Genomic DNA, 18,572 nt, shown 5'->3' on the forward strand with positions numbered 1-18,572 from the left:
AATAAAAATAAGAACTTCTTCCCCTCATTTAAGTTCATAGGCCCTTGAAATCTTTCCCCTGACTTCTTTGTGGACTCTGAATTAAGAACCACTGGTCTTGTCCAACTTTCTCATTTTGTAGAAGAGAATAAAGAGTAAGGCCTAGAAGGAGTTAAGGGACTTGACCTAGGAAATATAACAGACATTTGGACCCAGGATTCCTGACTTCAAATTCAGCTTTCTTTCCATTACAATGCATTGCTGCACTTATCAGGTATTCTCATAGAATATAATTGTTTGAATACATAATTTTTTTTTGTAGTAGATTATGAATTCTTTGAGGAACTATGTCTTAATTACCCCTGGGGATATAAAAAGAGGCAAAAGACTCTTTATTCACTATGGGGACAGCTAGGTAGCACAAAATCCTGGGCCTAAAGTCAGTAAGAACATTGTTCAAATCCAACCTTTGACACTTATTAGCTACATGCTTTAACCTCTGTTTTCTTTCATCCACTGGCAAAGAAAATGACAAACTATTTTATTATCTTTCAGGAAAACTCCATGGGCACAAATGGATAGAGCACTGGCCCTGGAGTCAGGAGGATTTGAATTCAAATTGAACTCCATATACTTGGCACTTACCCTGGGCAAATCACTTGAACCCAATTGCCACCCACACACACACACACACACACACACACACACACACACAGAAGAAAGAAAAAAAAAAGAAAAACTCCATAGACAGTATGGTTCATGAGTTTACCAAGAGTCAGACAGGAGCAAACAAAAACTCAAGGAATTCTCACAATCTAATGGGGAGAAAGAAACAAACAAACATATATAAAAGCTAAATGCAAGAAAAATAGGAAATAATTTAAAAAGGGAAAGCATTAGAATTAAGAGAGGTTAATAAAGACTTCCTATAGAAGATAGACTTTCATCTGGAATCTAAAAGAAAGTCAGGAAAGGCAGTAAAAGGAGGGAGAGAATTTCAGTCTATTAAAAAAATGTACAAAACATAGAATAGTAAAAGAGCCATCTTTATTTGATCAAAGAGTATAATGTGAGGAGGAAGTCTAAAAAGGAACGAGGGGATGGGGAGTGGGGGGAGAAGTGAAGAGAAGTATAAAGGACTTTAAATGCCCAAAGGGATTTTATAATTGATACTCTGGCATTTATTGAGTAGGATAATGACTGGATCAATCCAAAATTTTGGGAAAATCACTCTAAGGACTGAAGGAAGATAGACTGAAGTGGAGAAAGATTGAAATAAGCAGGCACCAGCAGGTTACTGCAATAGTCCCATCATGGGGTGATAAGGACCTGAACAAGAATGGCAATAGTGTCAGAGGAAAGGAATCAATTAGGGATATATTGTCAAGGAGAAATTGACAGGCTTGGCAACATCGAATAAAGGAGATGAAAGATAGTGAGGAGCTGAGAATGACTACTGGGTTTTGAGATTGAGGGAGTAGGAACTTCATGATGCTATTTTCAGTAACAGGAGAGGTAGGAGAGTAGGGGGAGGGTTTTGGGGAAAGATAATGAATTCAGATTTAGACATTGAGCTTAAGAGAGCTACTGGTTCAACTCCAACATCAGTTGGAGATATCTGAAAGGCAGTTGGAGATATGAAATTGAAGGTCAGTAGAAAAGTTGAGACAGAATAGGAAGATTTGAGAGATATCAGCACAGAGTTGATAATTAAATCCACTGGAGCTGATGAGATCATCACCACCATCCTCCCTATTCCTCTTCCTCCTGCTCCTGCTCCTCCTTCCTTCTTCTTCTTCTTCTTCCTCTTTCTCCAGTTGAACCTAACATGGTAATATACACATAATAGTCACTTAATGAATGTTAACTTTTTTTCAGTGGTAGAATATTTTAGGGATTTCCCATTCACCCCCTTTTTCCACACATTACAACTTTATGGTTAAGTAATCAGTTTCTATTGGTGGAAATATTTAATGCACACTTTAATCCTGGGTACTTAAACATTGCAATGGAGCTCTGATTTAGCTACTGAAATGTCTCTCTCCTTTTACAGTACATCCAGTACTGTAAAAGTACATCCATTGCAATTTTAGGTCCTCCCAGATCCAGGGCCCTGATGAGTTTGATGAGTTTTTTGGTGCACTCTGTGCCAAATGGAGAGATCAAAAAATGTCAGATTTGGAAGAGAACTAAGCAGTAGTTGGGTTGGGAGATCCAAGGAAATTTCTTTTTCCATTTCAGACTCTCCTGTCCCAGTCCTCTTAGCCTTTTATAGCTACATTCCCACTCCCCTTTAAGAGCTGATCATGACTTAGGAATATATTAATACTTACATAGAGAAAAGAAGCATATATATATTACTCTAAACCTGTGATTTCAACCATGTGTAGCCTCTCTGGTTTAGAGACTTCCACTTTATAATGAAGGCTGAAAGTTCATCTGAATTATTTATATTCTTAAACAGCTGCCTGAAGACACTGAGAAATTGTGACATGTCCAAGATTTGAATCCAGGACTTCAGGCCACAATAGATGACTTTCAGTTGCTTCTCATGATGTCTACCTTTCATTATCTCTAGGAAGCAACTAATGGGAACTAAACCACCACCAAGAAAAACAGAGTCCTGTCTTGGATCACTCAAAAACTCTGAAGCAGTTAATGGGAATCTACATCAATATAAGTAGAAATGTGGGTTCATGTACACACACATACATATACATATACATATACATATACAGAGAGAGAGAGAGAGAGAGAGAGAGAGAGAGAGAGAGAGAGAGCTATTGAGGACTATAAGTTGTAACTTGTTGATCTGAATAGAGGGAATTTACACATTGGCAGTTTCAGATGGATGAAATGACTCATATGGACAAATTCTTTTCTTCCCTCAGAAAAGTAGGTATGTATAAGCATATGCTTGAGGGTCTGTCTGTCTCTCTGTCTCTCTGTATTTCTATCTAGTTAAATAATCTCCATTCCTCCCTCTTAAGTTCCAGTAGGAGAACCTAAAAATCATCAAATCACAAAAAAAAAAAAATCCAAGAGTTAGGGACCTAGCACTCATATGCCTGTAAATCTTGATTTCATTGTCCCTCTGCCTCTAAGTCCCCACATTCAAAACTACCTATTTAAGGAAAGAAAGTGCATCCTTTGCAAGGAAATACTCCAAAAGTTGGAAGCATTTCCTCAAGATACTTCTCCAGGTTGGTTAGCAGAACAAGAACCTCTTAGATGGGGTACCTTTCCTCATTTTCAGTAATTTATCTCATTGGAATGTAAGCTTTTCTATCCAGAAATGGTGGAAGGGGAAAGGAAGAGAGAGGGAGGGAGGGAGTGATAGAGGAAGGAAGAAAGAAGAAAATACCTTGGAAAAGGCAGCCATGATCAAATCTGAAGAGCTTAGTATGAATCAGGCCTGGTTTCCATCTGGAGCTCTGTCATTGAATCTCTTGGACAAGCTCCTTTTCTTCTCTGAACCTTATTTTCTTCATCTACAAAATGAAGGGAAATATATCTCTGAGATTCTGACCCACTTTAAAGACCTGGAGATTAGCCATTCCAGCTCTGAGAGTGGCAGAAAAAATATATTTTCTCTTCTGCAAAATAGGATTAATAAAATGTATAGGACTCCTCCACTAAAATAAGTCTGCACTTTCTCAGCAACTGAGTGTTGTAGTGTTGGAGTATAACCAGGGGCATTGTAAGGTTAAATGAGTCCAGTGGTCATGCAATTATATTTTTCAATGGCAAGATTCAGAACATTAAGATGTCATTTGGACTTTATCTTCCTGGCCTTTATCCTTTGTAATCCTGAGCTACTAGTGAGGGTGTGGATGCTAATGATTTCTCTCTTTCTCTCCTCTCTCTCTCTGCCTTCCTACCCCCTTCCTTCCTTCCCTTCCTGGGGGGGGGCAGGGGGGGGCTTTAAAGTGTGTCCCAGACACTATTCAGACTAATTATATTCATGTACAGTACTTTGTAAACTTTAAAATAACTTATTGTTAGCTTTCTGAAAACCAGGGTTCTTTGGAGAGACCTGGATTGAGGGTGAAAACCTCTTGGCACCTCTGAATATTGAAATATTTTATATTTTCAACTGGTCTTGTCCAACCTTGTCATTTTACAGAGAAGGAACCTAGGTTCCTGAAAGGAAAAATAATTTTTCTGAAGTGACCTACATAAAACAGTAATCGAGTTGGCCATGGAATGCTTGTTTTCTGATTCCTAGATGTGAGATTAACCCTAACTTTTTTTTTTGAAGATGGTCCTAGGTTTTCAGTCTCTCTCTCTCCAAAGTTGCTTCTGTCTCTTTTAATAAAAGCGATAGTCTTGCTTTTATTAAAGAGTTATTTTAAAATTAACATAAACATTTCTCTTCCAAGCACTTATTTCCCAGTTAACGACTTACTTCTTAACGTTAAAATAGATTGTGATTAAAGATCACTGAAAAACGAACTTAAGAGTCGAGAACTACACGTAATATCAGCTCTGCCTCTTACTCTGTCATCTTGACATTATCATCTGTAAAATGACAGTAATTCTACAAAAGACTGTATGACATTTGGCAAGTCTAAGAACTTTAGACGACTCTAAGACTGTTTCAGAAAGGGTGCCGTACTGCGTTGGGAAAAGTCTCTCTCCCACTTCCCTTCTTCCCCCTCCCCCAATCCCCAAACCAATGAAATCCCTGGCCCAAAACCGTATCTCACCGGTTTCCTTCGGGGAAAGTATTTTGTAGACATTAATTTGTTATAGTTTGGGATTTTTTAAAAGAGTTATTTCTGACTGAAGCGATGAAAGAGGTGCTGCTTTAGTCAACCACAGCACTGTCGGCTGACAGGTGCTACCTACAAGTCATCACAGTCTCCAGAGGAATGGGACATGTTTCCGAACTGAATTCCGTCACGTCGACTGGTTTAAGAGCTGAATTCCAGTCTAGTTGCTGTGATCCCCAGCCTACATTGCTGGTGTGTGAGACTGTGCCTCCAGTACTGTTTTACTTCTCTCCATTCGCAAAAAGCAGGTAGTGAGGAAACTCGCAAAAAGCAGGTAGTGAGGAAACCAAACGCATTGTGTTTGTGTGTGTGTGTGTGTGTGTGTGTGTGTGTGTGTGTGTGTGTGTGTGTTGGGGGTGTCCTACTACTTCTGGGGGTAGCATTGCCTTGGGGGGGGGAGGGCTCTATCTCTCTCAGGTTTCTGATCTTTTCTGTCCTCTTATTAGTTGGTCCAGTTGGGAGCCAGTTGTTGACTTCGGAAAGCGTTGCCCCTCCCTTCTTTTCAGGAATCCATAAATTTGTGGATTGAGAGCTGAAAGAGATCTTAGAAATTGTGGAGTTTCTTGGGTCCTTAATCTTTTGCCAATGGATTGAAGTAGCTAAACTAATCTCCCTGAATTTTAATCCGATCTCAGACACTAGCTGTGTAACTCTAGTAAGTCACTTAACTCGGTTGCCTCAGTTTCATACTCTGTAAAATGTGCTGGGGAAGGAAATGGTAAATTACTGCAATATCTTTGCCAAGAAAATCCCAAAGGGGATCATGAGGAGTCTGACATGACAGAAATGAACAGAACAACAACGGTAGATCTCCCTGCTTTGTCTCTCCCTACTCTAGTCTATTTTCCTTTCAGTTGCAAAATGATCTTCCAAAATCGAAGGTCTGAAAATGTTACCTGTCACTTTTATTCAATAAATTCCAGTGTCTCTCGATCCCTTCCCCATTTGCAGGCTGATTCTTTTCATCCAGTAATACAGACTTCCTTGCTGTTCTTTTCATAACATTATCCACCTCCTATCTCCAAGCATTTCCCCTGATTGTCTCCCATCCCTGAACTGATTTCCCTCTTCATCTCTGTCTCCAGGCTTCCCTGCCATCCTTCAACTTCCAACTAAAATCTCACCTACAACAGGAAGCCTTTCCTGATCCTCCATAATGTTAGTGTGTTCACTCTGTTAATTATTTACAGTTTACCATAGAGGATGAACATGGACATATACGTACATACATACATACATACATACATACATATATACATATTGCTTTTATAGAGTTGTTTGCATGTTGCTTCCTTCATTGGACTTCGATCTCCTTGAGAGCAGGGTCTGTTCTTTGGCACAAAGCAGGCACTTAATCATTGTTAATTGATTGACTGAATTCTAATTCCAAAATTATATTAATCCATGAAAAAGCTCCTCGAAACTGGAAGATAATAAGATTATTTCTGGAGGTAAGTGAGCTTCTGAACTTGGGTGAATTGACCATTTTGAGAAATGATTAAAAACAGGCATTGTTGGAATGAATAAGGATAATAATTATGTTAGAGTTAGGTCCAGAGAGGCTTTAGAGAGATTATCTATTTCTAACCCCCCCCCACTTTTGTAGATGATAAAATGAAGTGTTAGAACTTGAAGTCTCTAAAAAAATATAATCTGAAAGGGGAATTCATGCTTTAGTCAAGATAGACACATAACCCCACAGATGCCGATACAAACTTTTTTGTTTGTTTTGGCAAGACAATGGAGTTAAATGAGTTGCCCAAGGTCACACAGCTAGGTAATTGTTAAGTGTCTGAGAATGGATTTGAACTCAGATCCTCCTGACTCCAGGGCCACCTAGCTACCCCCTTGGATATAAACTCTTAACTATAAATAGTCAATGTTACTGAAGTGGGAGGGGGATATTCCTATGGCCAGCCTTCTGGTGGTGAGCTCCATTGAATTTATCTAGTTTGGTCCTTAAAAAACAGAGACTTAGTCTGTCATCCTAGTAGTTGAACTTGAAACCTTACCACCTGGAAGGAATCTGCAAGGGATTCTGCTCTGTTCCTATAAGAAGGGGGGGCAGGCATATATAGAGCACCTATTATAGACCAAGCATTGTGATAAACATTTCATAAATATCATTTAATTGATTCTCACAACAACTCTGGGAGGTACTGTTATTGTTATTCTCATTTTGCCATTGAAGAAATTGAGGCAGACAGAAGTTAAATGATTTGCCCAATAAGGTTCTGAGGTCAGATTTGTACACAGACTTTTTTTGGCTCCAAGTTCAGCATTCTGAACAATGTACCACCCAACTGACAAAGCCTTTGAAAACTATTACCTTCCTGGCCTGATGAGAAATCAGAGGATTTTAAATTATGGCAGAAGATCTATCTTAGTTTATTCTACATTTATTGTTTAAAAAGAAGATTAACAGTTAATATATTTTTCTGGCTTATTCCCCACACGTGGGATGTATTGTTTGCCCTTCATAATGATGTCCTCTCATAAGCTAATTCTAATCATAACATATGGTTTATGATGTGGAAAGATTTAACTTGGATATTCTAAACTCCAACTGTAGCTCACATTCATGCCTTACTAGGTTTTCTTTGCATAATTTATAATTACTTATGTAAAGGGTTTTGTAAGAAAGTCAGACTATGGTAATAGAAAGAACACTGGTAGGGAGTTAAAACATCTGGATTCTGGTCCTGACTAGTTCATTTACTTGCTGGGTGATCTTGGGCAAGCTGTTTACTCTCTCTGGGCCTTAGTTTCCGGATTTAATCCTAAAATTGGTTACCCAAGGCCAGGGTAGGTTGAAAAGTGAAAAAAAAATCTATCAATTACTTTGTCGCTATCCAAGCTGACCAAAACATTGACAGTATTGACAGATTCACTTTAATTCACTTGGATCCAGTTTGCTTCCCTTCCTCTTAGTCCAATTTAATGAACATTCATGAAGCACTTGCTAAGTACAAAGTATGTCATGTAATAAGCCTGAGGATATATACGGGTGAAAAATAGCATACCTGCATGCAAAGGATATATAATCTAGTGATCAGTAAAGTTATATATATATATATATATATATATATATATATATATATATATATATATAATGCTCTTTTAACAGTTATTGTGTCCCTAAGGATACAAATATAAATGCATAGGCTTTCAAGGATGAAATGATGAATTTCATTTCATTTCATTTCAATAATGAAATAGGGTAAGGATATCCTTGCAAAAGAAAGATTGATATAAAGAAAATAAGAAGTTCAGATTTCAAGGAAAAATTACTCCATTATACAGGAATAAGTTATAAGAGACTTCTAAGGGAAGGAAGGGGAATTAATATTTACATGGTACCTATTACGTACCAGGCATAGTAATAAATGCTTTAAAATATTTTCTCAGATTAAAAAAAAATAAGTGCTAAAACATTTTGCAGGTAATTGAAAAAACAGAATATTTAAAATTAAAATATTAAAATACTTCTTTAATCCTGAAAAAACCCTATGAAATTGGTGCTATTATTATTCCATTTTATAGTTGAGAAAACTGTCATAACCAGGATGACATAGCTAATAAAAATGTTTGAGACCAAATTTGAACTCAAATCTTCCTGTTTCCAGGTCCAATTCTCTCTCAGTTGTAGCACTTTTTTTCTTAGAGAGCATATGGCCCTATAAGATAAGGCTTCATGAAAGAGCTGGCATCTAAGATGAGATGTCTCAAGTAGCAAGTGTCTCAAGATAAACGTAGGGATGGGAGGAGGTGTCCATTCTAGTCTTAATGAACAGCATAAGTAAAAGCACAAAGAATAAAAAGACAAAGATAGAGATTACTTTAGCCAGAAAATTATATAGGGAAAGAATATTTAGACAGGGAGGTTGGAGGTAGTTTGTGGAGGGAATTTAGTACCAGAGTCTAGACTTTTAACTTTATATTTTGGTAGGAAATGGGGAGTTATTGAAAATTTTTGAGTATAAATTTGATATGATCAGAATAATTTATTAGGAGTATCACAATGGCTCAGGTGTAGAGGATATAATGTAGAAATTACTTCAGATCAAAGATTCTTAACTTTTTTTTTATGTTATTGATGACATCTCAGAATATTTCATTTTCTGTTTTTCAAGGTAATGGGGTTAAGTGACTTGCCCTAAGTCACCCAGATAGTATCTGAAGCAGAATTTGAACTTGGGTCTTCCTGAGTCCAGGGCTAGTACTAGCCACCAAGCTCTCCAGAATATTTTTAAATTCATAAAAGTACCCAGAATTATAAAGGAAATCAATTACACTGAAATATATTTGCATTTTTCCCTATCTGAGGTCATGAATCCCTTGTCATCTGATTGTGAATTCATTGGGGGATCAGTCTTTGATGCCTGATTATAAACCTTTGTTATTGATTAGTTGGTTGAATAGTTAGATCTTGTCCTTCAATATTGAAGAAGACCAAAATGACATCACTGTTTTAGAGCTGAGTTATAGTGGGTTCGACTGTGACTTCTAAGACCATTATGAGTTCAGAATGCTCTATCAAAGGTCAGGCACAAACAGTCCAGGTGAACACTTGGGTGCTTATTCTAAACTTCCTTTTGAGCTGCTTCCATTCTGCCTTGCTTATAGAGTTCGGCACCCTCAGTGATGAGGGCACACCATGCTGTACAATCCCAGAGTTCCTAAGAGATATCTTAAGGGTGTCTCTGTGTCACCACTTCTTCCACACCTCTCCATCAGTGCTTGCCCAGTTTGTGTTCTTCATAAAAGTCTTTTTGGTGAGTATACTCCTGTCATTTGAACAACATGGCCAGTCTATCATAGTTGCACTCTCTGTAGTAACGTTTGAAAGCTTAGCAGTTTAGTTCAAGAAAGGACCTCAGTGTTTGGTATCTTAGCATTCTAGGGAATTTTCAGAATTTTCCTAAGACAATTTAAATGGAAGCAATTCTGTTTCCTGGCATGACACTGGTAGACTATTCAGGATTCACAGGCAAACATCAGCACTTTGGTTCTGTAGACCTTCAGTTTGGTAGTAAGTCTAATACCTCTTCTCTCCCACAAGATGCCTCTCGTAGTTTTGGCAGTCTGATTTGGGGTATTTTATCACAGATTCTAGAGCTGGAATGGATTCTTAATCTTTTTTGAGTCATGGATCCTTTTGGCAGTCTGGTGAAGTCTTATAGACCCCCTTCCCTTCCCAGAATGTTTTTAAATGCATGAGATAAAATTCATAGAATTACAAAAGAAATTAGTTTTATTTAAAGTTACCAAATTTCTTTGAAAAGCTCTAGGGCAGCAAGATAAGAATGTTTAAATCAAGAGAAGAAGCTAAAATCCCAAGAAGGGAAGGGAGTTGTTTAATATCATGAAGACAGTGGACAGAAAAAAACTGGAACTAGGACCTAACTCTTGATTGCAGGCCCAGAGACTTTCCATAGTTCAACATTGCTGCAAGTTCTGGAAGGACAAAACTGAGCCTTAGGTACCACTAAATCCAATCCATCTAGTGATAATACCATGTCTTGCACATTATATGTGCTTCAAACATTTCTGAGTTGAGCTCATATTTACTGGGGGAACAAGATCATAGAAGACCATAGATAGATGACCATGACATAGATGACTATTTCTCTTTCCCATATATGAATTAGGAAACATCTGGTTTGTTAAATGTAGCAAGCCAGATGTTCCCCAATCTATATTGGAAAGAAAAATAATCTGAGAATTAAGAGAACCCAATCACTAATCTTTGTCATAAACCATTAAGCCCTTTCTGGACTTCAGTTAACTCATCAGGACAAAGAAGTGAGAGGTCATATCAGATGAACTCTTGTCCTTGATATAGTGACTAGAGCAATTAACCTAAAGTCAGGAAGTCCTGTGTTCAAATTTAGCCTCTTTGACCTAGCTGTGTGACTATGAGCAAGTTAATGAATCTCTTTTATCATCATGATATAAATTACGGCTTAGTAGTATCTATTTCACAGGGTTGTTGAGGGAATGAGACAAGTTTGATGTAGATGAAGTTTGTTTTTGATCTCTGGCCTCTTCTTTCTCTACCCTTTATTCAATTAATGAGCAAGTACAGTGGGTATATTGTATGAGAAAATAAAAACAAACAAGCAACAACATTTAGTTTCAGTTTCAGCACTTAGAGAAAGGGAGGCCTTGGGTAACACATTGACATATCTGAGACTCAGTTTCCTCAGCTATAAAATCAAGATGATAAAACATAAAATTACATACTTACCGTTGTTGACAAAACGTTCTGTAAATGGTGAAGCAATGTTGTTGTTGTATATGAACAATCGCTATTATTATCATCTTTATCATTTTTACTGTGACATTATCCCTGAGCTATCTTTTTACTTAAGGCTATGTTTTCAGGTAAAGTAGTTGATATTTAGTGCCATTTGCCTATAAGTGACTCAGGCTTTGTTTCTATACCAAGACTTTTAAAAATGCTATATTTGTTCAGAAGGACTTGGTTAGTCATTGATGGTATATTTTAAATCTGTTGTAGAGATAACATAAAATGAAAAAGTATCTTCAAAGATTTCATTTTGATTTGAAAATCCTCCCATTCTTGCACAATGGAGCAATTCTTTCTTACAGTGTAGATATATTTGAAATTTTCATGATATAAATGAGATCCTTAAGTAACCATCCCACAACTAGGATAAAAACCACCAAAAAATCAAATAGAGAAGTAAATAATCTTATACATATAAAATATTCATAGCATCTTTTTTATGGTAACTAAACTTTGGAAATTAAGGGTGTATCTTCCTTTTGGGGTATGGTTAAACAAATTGTGGTACATGAACACAATGGAACATTATTGTACCATGAGAAATAGTGAAATAGATATTTTCAGAGGAAACTGGGAAAACTTTTATGTAGTTACACAGAGTCAAGGGAGCAGAATTAGAAGAACAATTTATACAGTGATAACATTAGAGAGGAAAAGGACTTTGAAAGACTTTTGGACTTTGATCAATACAGTGATGAGTCAGAACTCCAAAGAATGTAGATGGAACACACTATTTGCTTCCTAATAAATAGGTGAAGAACTTAAAATGCAAGGATTTATATTTTTTGACATGATAATGTGGCTTTTTTTTTGCTGGATCATGAAGTTTTATTTTCAGGAATATTTTTTAAAATTGTTCAAAGGGGGAGTTGGAGGAATAAATTGATTAAAATAATGAGTTAATTGAAAAGTAAAAAAATAATAAATTTACAGTTTAGGACTCGTCACTCTAGTTTTCTAAAGTTTCACTGCAGTATGTAGTATGTGTATGGGGAGGGTGGATGTGGTATGATTCTGGCTTAAATTAAAGAAATCCAAGTTCAAGCATGTCCTACCAAATTAGAAAGACTTCAAGAATCCTAATGATGGGGGACTGGTAGGTGGTGCAGTACCTGAGTTCAAATTTGACCTCAGACACTTACTAATTACCTAGCTGTGTGGCCTTGGGCAAGCCACTTAACCCCATTGCCTTGGGAAAAAACCTAAAAAAAAAAAAAAGAATCCTAATGATGGACTTTGTCAACCAGTGATCAAATGAGTCAAGCTTCAAGTGCTATCCTGAGTGATTATTTTTTTTTTTAGCCATTAAATAACCCACAAAGACTGTTTACTGAAACATTTTGGGAAATCTAGAATTTAAATTGAGAGGAATCTGATATTCAAAGCAGAATGTAGGAAAAAAACTAGACTTAGAGTTAGGGAGTCATGGATACAAATTCTGTCTCTGACATTTACCAACTATAAGACTGGGAAAACCATGTAGCATTTTTGACCTTCAGACTCCTCATTGGCAAAATGGGGATAATAGTGAATGACCTCAAAGGATATTATAAAGATCAAATGAGATCAAGTAATGAAGTATGGATTAAGTGCCTATTAGATCTCAGACACTATGATAATTACTGTTTATGCAAAGACACAAGTCAAAATTCTATGTTCTCAAAGAACTTACATTCTAATGAGAGAGGCAATATATGTAAACTGTTTTGCAAACCTGCGAGGTACCACAAAAAATGTCACCTATTATTTGAACGAGGACAACCATTTCATTTTACAGTTGAGATAACTGAGAGGTGAAATTACCTGTCCAAGTTAACATAATTAGAAAATAGCAGAGACTTCAGATTCTGAATCCTGTGATCTTTCAACTGCACCATACATTGTGACCTATGATAGTGGAGAAGCTAATAACATAGATGAAAAAAAAATAGATCCTTGAAAAAGAAATCAAAATAGTGATAATGTACCTGATTTAGTCTCACATATAAAATAAATCATTAGTTGGCAATTGGGGTACCTTGCTAATTTCTAAATTCTAATTTGTATGTGGTATCCTCTTTCAACTTGCACTTGCACTAATGGGTGGTGTTCACCTAGAGTTGATTTTTATCTTCAGTTTTAGGGGTAATGCTGTGAATGGTTAGTCTTAACATTATAGCTCATAAAGCCCCCATAGATGTGCTTCTCAACAATAATCATCCAGTAGATTAAATTTTCTCCTAGAAAAGATTAACTCTAAAATTGTTTAGTAAGAATAGTAGTTACAAAGAATTTCTTCCAACCTTAGTATACCACAAATATACAAAGATACTGTGAGAGGAGAGAGGAAATAAGCTTAAAATACAATGGTGGTCAAATATATGTGTAGGAAACACAAGTGACCAAAATGATTTACTTGATATCTCTCTTTATGGAAAGTCATTACAAAGTTAATTATGTCTACTGAAGACAAATTCTATGAATTATTGTGATGGATGAGTCACACTATTGCTAGACTGGTCTGGTTTCTCATTGTTTATGGTATCTCATCTGACAGATGTCTCAGTTGGGTTTGTTCCTTACAGGGCTCAGTGACTGTTGGACAAGTAGATCTATTGGACTCACAAGGCTTGCTTTTCAGTGGGCATCTGCCATTTTTACTACTTATATCCTCAGGCTGAAAAGAGTGTATGTTTGCTCTTTAAGCTAAATGCTAGCATGCTCTTTTTTTTGTGGTAGCAGTGGGGTGCTTTGTGAAAGACAGTGGGGTTAAGTGACTTGCCCATGATCACACAGCTAGGTAATTTTTTAAGTGCCTGAGGCTGGATTTGAATTCAGGATCTCCTGACTCTAGGGCCAGTGTTCTATCCATTGCACTACTTACCTATTCCCCTGCTCTTTCAGAAAGCTCAAAGACCCTTGACCTGTACTGGAAAAACCCTCTTTATTTTTTTTCCCTTTATGTCTCTGAGGTTTGTCACTTCCCAGGCAGAAGTTGACAGGGATATTCTTCATGACTCAGAGATGGAATTCCTTGATAAGGGAACTTAACCTTATTTATTATGACCATCTCATATATTTTCCAAGTTTCTGTTGGTCTATGCAAATGAATGACTGGGTGAAATGGTATTGAAAGAGTCTGTGCACTAGGGGCAAGTTCAATGTCTCTACTGGATTTTTTTACATACTTTTGGTCCCCTACAAAATATCTAATGTTTCATTTGCACTTCATAGTATCTCACCCTTATATTTATCTGTTTTTGCCCCTTCAAAACCTTCACTCTGAAGAAGTCTTTCCCTCCAGAAAAACAGGATCTCAATAATAGATATAAAACCATAGGATCATAGCCAAAAGGGATCCTAGAGGACATTAAGACCAAACCTTTCAGAAATTCAGTAAGTGAATGAAGTAGGATTGAACTCAGATCTTCCTGATTGCAAGTCTAATGCCCTAGTTTCTAATCCAGAAAATATTGAGGCCTAGAAAGATAAAGTGATCTGACCAAGATCATATAGGTAACCTCTCTCCTCATCTCAGGTATAAGGAGAGGTCTGACTCTTAGTATTCAGACTATAAGTCATTCTTTCAGTTGTATCACACAAAGATGTCTACAAGGAATCTGTGGAATTTGTGGTATTGTCATAAAATCATGGGATCAAAAATTTCCATTGATTTATTCTCACTTGGCATTTCAGGCCACATACTACAAAATGTGGAAAAGTGTATGTTGTCTATCATTTGAACCATCAGTTTATTTTATCAATTATAGCATGCATCGGATAGGCCAAAGCCCTAGGGCAACTTATAAACATGTGTTCTAATTAAACAGCTCAGAATTTCCAGGGCTGGAGATGGCTTTAGCATCCTCCCTTAGATGTTGATTATCTCTTTGGTTCAGGAGAGTTGTGTTCTTTTGGCAGAGTGTGGAGGAGCCTAGTCTGCTGTTTAATGGAAAGGGAAGAAGCAGGAACAAACCTGCCAATTAGACACGAGATGACTAATTGGCCTTGTTGCTTTGTCTAATCCTCATTTATTTGTTTTTAACATACAGATCATTTGACAGTGAGTGAATTAAAAAGCAATGGCTAAAATTCCTGCAAATTTAGGAGTCTTTGAGACCTGTCTTTTACCTATTTGTCCTGGTTTACCTGACACTATTTCCCATTCACATCATTCAGGTTATGATGGAACTGTTTTACTCTCTATCTCCTCACCCTCCAACTTTTCCTCTGAGAATATTAAGTCTCCTCTCTCTAATTCTGCTCTCTCTTGTCTCCTTTGGTCATGTAGTCTTCCATATCTGGAATGGATTTTGTCCTCTACTAATGTTTTTCTTTTTAAGTCTTTCCTTTCCTTCAAGTCCCAGGTCAGGGTCATGAAGTCTTCCTAAATCCAACCCTATTCCATTCCCCTTAGCTGAAAATTATCTTTTCTTTTGTCAGATTTCTAACAATACTTTGGTTAGTTTTTTTTGTCCTTCGTTCTCTTTTTCTTGTAATGAAATTATCAGTGCTTTTATAAACTGGATCTAGAGTTGGAAGAGCTCATCTAGTAGTGCTCTCTCATTTTACAGATCAGAAATTAATGTCTAGAGAAGGGAAACTAACTCATCTAAAATCACACAGCTAGTAAGTAGCAAAGCCGGAATCTGAACATAGATACTTTGACCTTGACTCCAAATGTAGTGTCCTTTCACTTTACCCTTCATTTTACAATCAAATGCATTTTAAAATTTTTTTTAAGGAGAAGAAAATTGAAGCTATTGTAAGGAAAATTTTCCAATGATCAGTGCTCTTCAAAAAGATTGGGCTGTCTCAATACCTAATGAGCTCTACCTTACTGAAGGTCTTCTAGCAAAGACTGTCAGATGACTAGTTTACCACTGAATATCCTTCCAACTCTGAAACTCTGTAATTCAGTGATTTTAAACTCCTTGAGAGCTGTCTTTTACCTATTTGTCCAGGTTTACCTGATACTACTCCCCATTCACATCTTTTATTCTACTTTCTACCTCCTCACCCAACTTTTTCTCTGAGAATATTAAGTCTCCTCTCTCTATTCCTGCTCTCTCTCTCTTGTCTCCTTTGGTAATACAGTCTTTTTATTTCTAGGTAATCTCTGTCATCTTTGCATTCTAAGTACTAGAACTTTCTATCTAGAAGATACCTCATCAAGGTTTGGTTGAATAGAATGACAGGGCTGATGGTATAGTTGACATTAGTACTAACAGTTCCTGTCTTTGCTCATTGATAACTATTGCCCAATAAAATAAGGAAAGTTGAACCACAACCCATTGGATAAAAATAAACTCTGTCCCTCCATGAATCAGGTAGTACTTCATTTAATACTTCATTTAGGCATAGTTCCTTAAAATAAACAGCAGGGGCTGAAAATAGCTATTAAGGTATACAATGCAATAGGATTTTCTGACATGGAGACCTCAGAACTTGTAATCATAGCCAACCTTCAAAGCCACCAAAGAACTGGAGATAGTAATCAGTACAGGACATCCAGTATAGCCTGGTGTTTGCTCAGTTCTCAAACAGTTCAAGAAATCGTTATGTGCTTTTTGACAATAGTCCTTCTGACTTTATAATTAGCCCATTCTACAATGAGGAATTGCTTGAACACAATGTCAGAGGATGCCATGTCTGAATGATTCAGTGTTGTGTGTTTGTGGCAAACTCATAATAATTCCAGGGCAATAATCCACTTGGGCTTGAGGCACAAAGCATATGTTTACAGAGGATTGTGTATTTATATTCATTTAGGACTCCATGTAAATATTTGATGACTGGAAGTGGGAATGAATTATTTCTTCATAATTCTTTAGCTTTTATACAAACCGAATTCTCATTCTCTTGATGGAATGTATTCAAATAGGCACACATTTGTAGTAGCATTTTCTTTTTAAAGTAATTTTTAAATTATAAATGTAATAACCATCAAAAAACCTACACTTTCCAATGAGCAATCATAATAAAGAAATTACCTCATACATTAAAAAAATAAACTCCAAGTGATTTATGATTTGTTAAAAATCAGAGGATGGATCCTTAACTTCTACAAGATTAGGGGATGATAGATTTAGAGCTAGAAGAGAATTGTAAGATCAATTCCTTCATTTTATAAGTGAAGAAACTGAGACCTGGAAAGTTAAAGGGGGTGTGCAAAGCCACAGAGGCAACCCAGATAGGATTTGAATCCAAATTATTTGAATACAAGTCCTGTATAATCTTTAGTAAGAGCATTATAATATAGTGGAAAGAACCTTGGATTTGAAGTCAGAAATCTGGGTTCAAATCTCAGTTCTTAAGCTTATTAGGTGTTTGATCTGGGATTTATCATTTAGCTTACCTGGTCTTTAGTTTCCTCATCTGTAAAATAAGAAACTAGTCTAGATGGTTTCTTAGGTGCCTTCCAAATCTAAATAAGTAATGAATTATTTGCTTCTGTGTCTCCTGCTAAGCTCTTTTTTAATCCTATATTAATTGTTGATTTTTCTTAGTTTTTAAATTTTAACTTTTCAATCTGTATAATATGGTTTTGATTCACTTTCTTCTTCCTGCATCACTTTTGTGTCTTACTTTATTTCTTTGTATTCTTCATATTTGTCATTTCTTTTGGTACAACAATATTCTTTTTTGTTGATATACTGCTGTATATTTTATTATTTATTCCATACATTTTGAATAGTTTGGGTTATTTTTCATTTATTTATTTATTTATTTTGCTATGCTAAATAAAGAAGTTGCATATATGCTGATACAGTGATTTTTCCCAAGAACATGAGCATGGTTTAAAGATTTATTTTAAGCAACAAGTAGTCCACTCTTTTAGGAGGAGCTTAGAAAAAAGGGGTTGAGAGTTTTTTCTATACACTTCAGTCCATTTCTGTGGCTGGATCTTGGTTACCTAGGCAACAACTTTACAATGGAATCTGATTGACGGTCAGAATTGTGGGCTAGTTGTTTGAAGCAGTAACAGTGGGTGTGGGCTATGCATAAGTTTTTCCTTGCTTAGAAGAAGAGGAGACTTTGTATTTGCAAAAGTTGTTTGGGAGTAAATGGGGTATAAACCCCCTGGGCTAAAAGGAACTCAAGTTGGGGGGAGGGGACGAAAACCTTAGGAACTGAGGGGATATTCTTCCACATATTTGTTTAGGAAGACAAAGAAAAAAACAACCTCTCTGTGTTATTTTTATTTGTCTCCTGTGGCGTGTGTTTAAGCACTCAAGGGCCAGGATGAATAATGACACAGGCACATTTTGAAACATAGACAGCACAGAGAGCCTTACTCCAAAGACAGTCAGAGGCTATCAGAGAGTTAAGGGATTCTACAGATCATGCAGTCTTTTTAAGAAAAAAAGAAACTGAGGTCCAGTCAAGGGAAGGAATTTGCTTGAAGTCACAAAATTCTAGAATTAAGGTGAAATATTTTATTTCCCTTTTTTGTTTTATTTTTAAATTTGCAACTGAAGTAATGAGAAATCACACCAGAAAATTACTCTTAGAAATTACTCTTA

The 18,572-nt window shown here is 36.5% G+C and overlaps 1 long non-coding RNA gene across 1 annotated transcript in view; it reads left to right on the plus strand.

The window, feature by feature from the left end:
* The first annotated feature begins 9,010 nt into the window (after nt 1-9,010).
* The window catches only part of LOC141517983 (uncharacterized), a 202,843-nt gene continuing 193,281 nt past the window's right edge, over nt 9,011-18,572 (plus strand). The window contains exon 1 of the long non-coding RNA XR_012477043.1: nt 9,011-9,529. This is a non-coding gene — a long non-coding RNA (uncharacterized LOC141517983). The remainder of the gene's footprint in view (nt 9,530-18,572) is intronic.

The sequence above is a fragment of the Macrotis lagotis genome, chromosome 1, assembly GCF_037893015.1.
Source record: "Macrotis lagotis isolate mMagLag1 chromosome 1, bilby.v1.9.chrom.fasta, whole genome shotgun sequence".
Taxonomy (NCBI): Eukaryota; Metazoa; Chordata; class Mammalia; order Peramelemorphia; family Peramelidae; genus Macrotis; species Macrotis lagotis.